General features: G+C 36.5%; 1 protein-coding gene across 7 annotated transcripts in view; it reads left to right on the top strand.

Annotated features, from left to right (window-relative positions):
- The window catches only part of FRMPD4 (FERM and PDZ domain containing 4), a 392028-nt gene that overhangs the window by 99206 nt on the left and 285312 nt on the right, over positions 1-7510 (top strand). The gene's annotated exons all lie outside the window — the stretch shown is intronic.

A 7510-nucleotide genomic window follows, 5' to 3' on the forward strand; every position in this document is an offset into this window, starting at 1 on the left:
AGGCAGTGGCACACCTAAAATCTGTTATACATGATTACTGGAAGGTATGCTTCCTGAAGTAATGATATAATTTTAATATATCTGGTAAGAATTTAAATTTTTTTCTCAATCAATTAACAGATGAATTTTTAAAATCTGGAATAAATTTAAGATGGGGTTTAAAGTCCTAGAAGGTGGCTACTGGATATAAAATTTTACATAGCATATATAATTTTTTATGTTTCAATTGTCTATTTGGGTTTTTTATGTGATACCTTTGTGTTTAGGGTCTTTTAGAAACTCTGCTTCTACAATGGCTTCAACAATTGTCCATACTTTCTGGGTAAGTGGAAAATATGGGCATAATCTGGAAAAGGATTATGTGCAGAAATGAGAGAGAATGTCAAACTGGTTTTATGACAAATGTGATCTCTGGTAATCTTGTCCTTTCCTTGACTTTGTAGGTCTGTCACATTGTGTACTATGCATAAACATATAGATGCTTTGTGATAAAGTTTCTGTTGAAAGTTTGGAGATACCCATCAGACACTGAAACCAAAAATACCACGCAAAAATAGTAGTCACACTTTCCCTGACATAGCCTCTCCCCTATCCCATTTTGGAAATTCACCAATCTGGTAGTGGTCTGGAGTAAATGTTTTGGTGTAAATCTTACGGTGTCATTCTCTGCAGGAAAAAACCACAAACAATACCTTTTATTGTGATGAATTTCCAAGTGCAGAGAATGATTGACAAGTCTTGTTCAAGGTATCAGTGCTCTGATGTGGAGCTGTACAAGGCAGATGAACATTTCTGTAGTGTGGGCAGCATAAGCATGTGTGGTGTGGCAGCATCTGTAATTTGGGACAGAGGATTAGTGCCACTGGTGAGATGCATAGCTGAGAGTTGAGGCTGGTTCAGAAGTCTGTCTTGCCTGGTATTCTCTCTCAGTTGCTTTTAGCAGCTGCTTGGAGAAACAGTAGGAGTGGTGATTCTTAAGCATAGGTATAGGCAGGGGAGGAAGGATGGTGCTGCTGTTCTGAACATGAAACTGTTTTCAGATCAAGGTAAATCTGAGAAAAGGGCACAGTGTCAAGTTTCTAGTTAGTACTGGACAGATGAACTGTGAAACAATAGGTCAAAATAGTGAATGGAAGTTATCAAGAATTTAAGCCTGTATTCAGAGAATATATTTTTGGTTGGAATTTTTTAAAATTGGGAATGACTGTTTTTGTGATGTCTGTTGAGGTCAGTTCTATTTCAGAGCTTTCACAGCAGGAAGTATAACTTGGATATGGAAAGAGATCTGAAAGTCTGGATATCACCTGAATGTGACTGAGTGAGGCAGTGACCCTCCAGAGCTGGGATACAAAGCTCCTGTGTTTGTAGATCTGCCAGATAACACTAGGGAGAAAATGACATGACTGTCTTCACGAGTGGCCATCAGATTCTAAGCTGTGGCAATACTGCTGAGGGTAGGGTGGGCATTTCTGTCACAGTTACATCAGTGGGAGAAGTTCTGAGCTCATAGAGTAATTTGTCACCAGAAAGAAAATCTCCAAGCAGGCCTGCAGTATGGGGTAAGAAAGTAGAAATCTAGATCTCATTGTAGCTGTTAAAATTATAACTAATGGAGAGTTAAACCCATGTAACAAGCAGGAGGATACCAGGAAGGTTTGGACCTGCCCTTAACAACCATGCCAGTTTATCATATGGGGTAGATAAATTTGTCTTACCTGGATCTTTACTTTTCTGCTCAAGTTTAGCATTGCCATCCATTATCCTTGGGTTTAAATTTATTCCATTAAAATGGGACTTGAATAGCCATGTCCTTGTTAGCCAGGCCCTTGGAAATGGCTTTAAAACAATGACAAATTAAAAATACCTTAATCCTGCAAGCTCTTCTTTTCACAGAACAGTTAAATATGATTTTTTTTTTTTCTGTGATTATGCTAAACCTGAGGCTGGGTTTCTAACTGAGAAGGAACTTCTTACCAAGTCCTTTTTCATTGGAGTGGATAAATCTCACAGTCTTATCTTTTGTGTTTATCTTTCCATAGCTGGCCATCCCTAGTCAGGTAGACTGACTTAGTACCTGCATAGATGTTTGAACTTTTGGGGTCGTGCTGCTGATAAAAGTGAAAGAAGATTAAACTGATGTGGAGCCTTACATTTGTTCTCCCCCTTTCCAGCCTTTGCAGCCTTGTGCTCAGTTTTGTTCTCTCCACATATTGTCTTTAGATGTCCTGCCAGACTGGTGTGAAAGGTTCTCTCCTAGATCTGCCTTAAAATGTAACAGACTAGAAGCTGTACCTGTATCTTCTGAGTACTAATTTCTGTTGTGTTTTTGTTTATTTGTTTTGGTTTTTTGTTTGTTTGTGGTTTTTCTTTTTTTTTTAGGGAATCAGGTTGCTTGACTTCATGGTTTAATTATTTTTATGCAGCCAAGCAGATGTATGTTTTTAGATTTAAAGTTCTAAAATTAGCCTGTCTGTTGTTTATGGTTTTGTTTTTGTTTTTTTAAAAAAAATTTAATTAATTGAGTAAGATTTTGGGATGTTTCTTTATCAGAATAGCACCTTTCTTTAGCTGTGATTTTCCTTGCCAAGTCTTTATTTTCCTGTGAAGTTTAGAAAAACTCTACATTAATGGAGAGACAACTGAAAGTGTGATTAACTTACTGATGCTGTTTTGCATATGATTTTTGGAACAATTTTTATGACTACTCTTTGAAATGACAGTATCGTAGCTTGTAAGTTATTTTCAGTATTTACAAAAGATTCAGTAAGAAAGCCTATGATTATCCTTTTCACGTTCAAAGGAGGTAATTTAATTTCAAAAAGGATTTTATTATACTGGATGATAATTCAAATAACCAATAATTCATTTCAGTATTTTTCCTTGAGGACTGTGTTACATTTACTGGCACATTTGCCTAGTCACATTAATATAGGAACATTACTGTATATTTATTATTTGTCTGTTTTGTTAGCTGACACACATAATGGAGACGTATGGTTTAATGTTTGTGATGTTAGTAATGTTGTATGTCATAGTGACTTCAGCAGTTTAGAGATTTATTAAAACTACTCCTTACATTATGAACTGCTGCAAACTTGTCAAGTGGCCAGTGAATGATCATGCAACTCTGCTAAATATGTTAGTTCTGTATATCAGAAGCAACATTGTCTCCAGAAATTTCTGAGAAAGTGAGAAAGGAATAAAAAAAAAAAAAAAAAAGAGAGAGTGAACTCCAAGTATTGCTTTCTTTCTCCTCTTCTACTCATTACTGAAGAAGATGGAATGAAAACTTTGAGAACTCATGCTTTGATTTAAGAAAAATCAAAATGTGCAGGTTCAATATAGTGCTTTTATTTCTAGGAAGTTGTATTTACTGTTTGCTTTTGGTTTATTTTGGAGGACTTCAATCTGTAATATAAAATTGTTGGCGACATGGCCGAATCAAGAATCTTGGGACAGTTTCTTTTATAATTGTGGCCTGCACCAATGTTCTTGTGTGTGTAAGTTTAAGTCCCTCTGTTACAATTTTTATATGGTGTGAGAAGACAGAAGAGGATTTTTTGGTGGGTTTTTGCCTCTATTTCACTGGTACCAGGGTAAGCCTGAGGTATTTTACAGTTTATGTTTAGTTTTTTGAGGGAGGAGAAGGTTTGCTTGTTCATGATTTGATTTGGTTGGTTTGTTTGTTTTTGAGAAGCCTTCTTTTCAGCCTGACAGATTCACGTGGGAAATTTCAGTTAAATAGGAAAAAAATTTCACAACAGCAGTAATAAAAAGTGAGGATATGTTTCCATATTTTGCAGCATTCTAGATCATTATGAAAGTGTACCCAGCTGTTCATAGGGAATACAAATCATGACCTGAAATAATGAGAGGATAATACATGGTCTCTGCTCCACTCATAATGTGGTGCAGAAGGGGTATTTTACTGCTCTTGAAAGCATTTCCAAGCAGTTATATCAGATCTATCACAACTTAGTATCTGACTGATGGGGTAAAGAATTGACTAAAGTCATGTAGGAGCCACCGCCTTTTATAAAATGAACTATAGTCTGGGAAGGATCTCTATCTAAATAATGCAAGAAATCAAATGTGAGGAAAGGGAAGGTAATTTTGGACTCCAGTTTTACTGTGTCATGCAAAACCAGCTTTATTAAATCAGGGAAGACCACCCAGCTACATGAACTACTCATTTTCATGACTGTTTGCATATAACCTATTTGGATCCATGTTATGGAAATTTTGGTGCTGATAAAGTATGATTTAAGTACTACAGGGACATGCTTGAACAGGAATTGACTTCTGATAATACCAAACTGTATTTAAAGCTGCTTTTTATAATCGGGAGTAAAATTAATAGTTTTATGACGTACCTTGAAGAAATCTGTGAAGTGAAAAGGCTGCACATTTATTGAAGGTGTGTTTAAAGACCTTTAAAATAATTGGTGAGACTCTGTTTCTGATAATTATTCCATTGACTGGAAATGAAGCAAATAACAGTGGAGCAGTATAAATTTCAGTAAGTAATTGCATTTCAAATCCTAGTGAAATTCATACTGCTTAAAATCTAAACCTGTGCTGGAGCTAGAGTTGCAAAATACTCCAGGACTCAAAAGTGTCTCTGACCTAAATTAGGATCTGGTGTTGTAGAAGTTTCTACCAGTATTCCTTTAGTTTAGAGCATGCAGAAACTCCCTTTAATAGCTGAGAATTTTCTTTTCATTAGTTTTAAAAACCATCATTTTAAATGATGTGAGTGAACTTGTCAGGTATCAGTTTTAGCTATGGGAGTGTGGGGAGATAAGGCTCTGCAGAATAGATGGATATCTTGCAAGATTTTGAGAACTGCTGGTAAAAAAAATTCTTTATACAAAGAATAGAAAAAAGATGGTGAAGACTAAGGAATATTTGTATGTTAGAGTCAAATGCTGAGAATGAATGTTCTTATAATCTGGCTCTTGATAGAGTTTATTTTTTGATTTTTCTGAAATTTTGGAAACTTTAGGGAAAGAGACTTGGGGTATTGTAAGGTATTATGACTTTTTTTTGTATCTATGGATAATCAAACCAAAAAGGTGTGCATGTGTGAATTGATGAAAACTACTTAGTGATTTACACTGACAATCAAAAAGACCAAAAAAGTCTCCCTTCTGTTCTTCAAAATTTATTTCTGAATATGTCCTTTCTGTTTGTTTTTGGGGAGTGGGAAAGAAAAGACAAATTTGGAAACTAATGTTGTTTAAGGAGAAAATCGAAAATCAATATTTGTAAAACTTTGCATTACTGATTGTACCCTATTTAGAGTGAAGGTTTTCATTAATGTTTTTGCATGATTGAGTTTTAATTGTTCAGATAAACTGTCAACCTTTCTCATGTAAGTGCTTACATATTTGTTTAAAATATTTTTCCAGCATTATGCAGCCCGTAAGGTTTTGCTTATGTTGCTTATAGATTTTGCAGTTTCACTGTTTGTTCTTAATCTTAAATTTGTGATTATATTCCTCTGGATTTGACCATACTCGTATGTTTGGAAAGCAAAATGCCCATTATTCTATGGCAGTAAATGCCACCAGGAGTATTAGCAGTTGCACCAGCCATGTAAAACATGTGTTACAAGTCCGAGCTGCCTTATTTCACTTGTGCTCTGTGTGCGACTGAAATAGAGCAGGAGAGAACTGGAGAAGAAATCTGGAAATATTCCATATCTAAGCAGATTTGTAGAGGCAGGATGCTTCATTACCTGAATGCCTGAATGATGGCACTGGCTTTGACTTACTCTAAATGAGGCTGTGACAAGCCTTGAGGCGCCTATGACAGGAGCCTTGAGACAGCAGAGATTGCAATTGCACAAGAAGAGCCAGCTCCAGAGGGGCTAAAGTTTAGACTTTGGGGTTTGACCTGAGCTTCAAGGTCCTTTTCAACCAAAACCATTCTATAATCCTATGATCTTTCTTTGCTTGTGATGTTAGACATTTATCTCACAAAAAAAACCAAAAAACAAAAACAAACAAAAAAACCCCACAAAACAAAAAAGAAGGCTTTGTATGGCAGCATTGTCAAGGCCTTACTCACTCTAGAAAGGGGTGGGCTGTCTGTTTAACGCTGCACTATGTAACAGGTTGCACAACTTTATCATAGGAAAGATATGTTTTGTTTTGACTGCACAATGTAGCTGATAAGTCAAAATGTAGTACATGTGTTCAGGTAGAAATTATCAAATTTCACAGTTTTTTTACAGGCATTCGGTTTCGGATCATATGGAAGTTGCTATTTGTTATTAAAGGCATCTGCTTTTCTTGTTTTTTAGTTTTGACGTGTTGCAAACCTCAGATGAGGTTAACTGAATTTTTAATTTTTATCTTTGAAGAATTTTTTCCTGGTGTGGGAGGCAGATAGTTTTGTCATGAAGTTGGCTATCTGCCTAGGTCTTTGCTTTGCATAATGTATTGTATGTTACCTGTCATGTTTACAATGAGTGCCTTCTCCTCTGTCAGTGAAGGGGGACAGAGAAAAACTGCACATGGGAAATGATCTGTACTTGACTATTCTGCTTTGAAGGCAAGGTGAGTATGGGCTACAGCATGTAATAGGGGAGGAATGGCAAAGGAAGGAAGAGAGGAATTGGAGAAAGGAATTTAATGAATGTTGTATTGGGTGGGGGCTAATTTGCCTTGAGTCAATTGAACTAATTGTTCAAGAGTAGTTGATCTTTATGTGAACGTGAACTTGCATTGTTGCCTGGCTAGGAGTGTAGTTGCTTCATAAGGCTGGTTGAATTAATCGGTGAGATGTACTCACCAATTGGTTGAATTAATTGGTGAGATTAATTGGTAATCTGTGTGACTGATTTTTTAAAAAGGGGAGGAATTCACTACTTCAACATTGGAACAGAAACAACTTTTTTGTTTTCTAAGGTCTTGAGTTTCTTCTTGAAATCTTTATTTTTCTGAGGGGTTTCTGGTGGCTAAGCTTGAACTAACTCAACACATGAAATAACAAGGTGGTCCTTGACTCCCTGAGTATTTTCTCTCCCAGAAACCCTGCAATCAGGATGGTGCCTTTTCTTAGGGTGAAGCTCATCCCCTGCATTGGTTCACTGGTGAGCCCTGTGACTTCCCCCTCTTTGAATGCAGATGACTTGACTGCAAAATCTGTGGTTGTTGGGGAATATGGTTATGTTTCATTGTGGCTTAAAAAAAGTAAAAAAGTCAAAAAAACCAGAAAGCATTCAGCTTTTTTTTTTTTTTTTTAATTGGAATGGGGAAGAATTAGGACCAAGCCCTGGTACTGTGAGGCACTCTGTAATATTATCAGTCTCATGTAATGTCTGCTGGCAGAAGACCTAATGAGGCTGTGGGGTCTGATTTCCACTTTCTTTTGCTTTTCAGTTTCCCCATTTTGTACCCTGCAGCCCTTTATGTCTCACACCATGCTGAGCTACTTCAGGGACTAAAACCACTAGAAAACTGGTTTTGGTTTGCTTCATTTCTGCTGGTGTAGATATCTAAAC

The sequence above is a fragment of the Taeniopygia guttata genome, chromosome 1 (genome assembly GCF_048771995.1).
Source record: "Taeniopygia guttata chromosome 1, bTaeGut7.mat, whole genome shotgun sequence".
NCBI lineage: Eukaryota > Metazoa > Chordata > Aves > Passeriformes > Estrildidae > Taeniopygia > Taeniopygia guttata.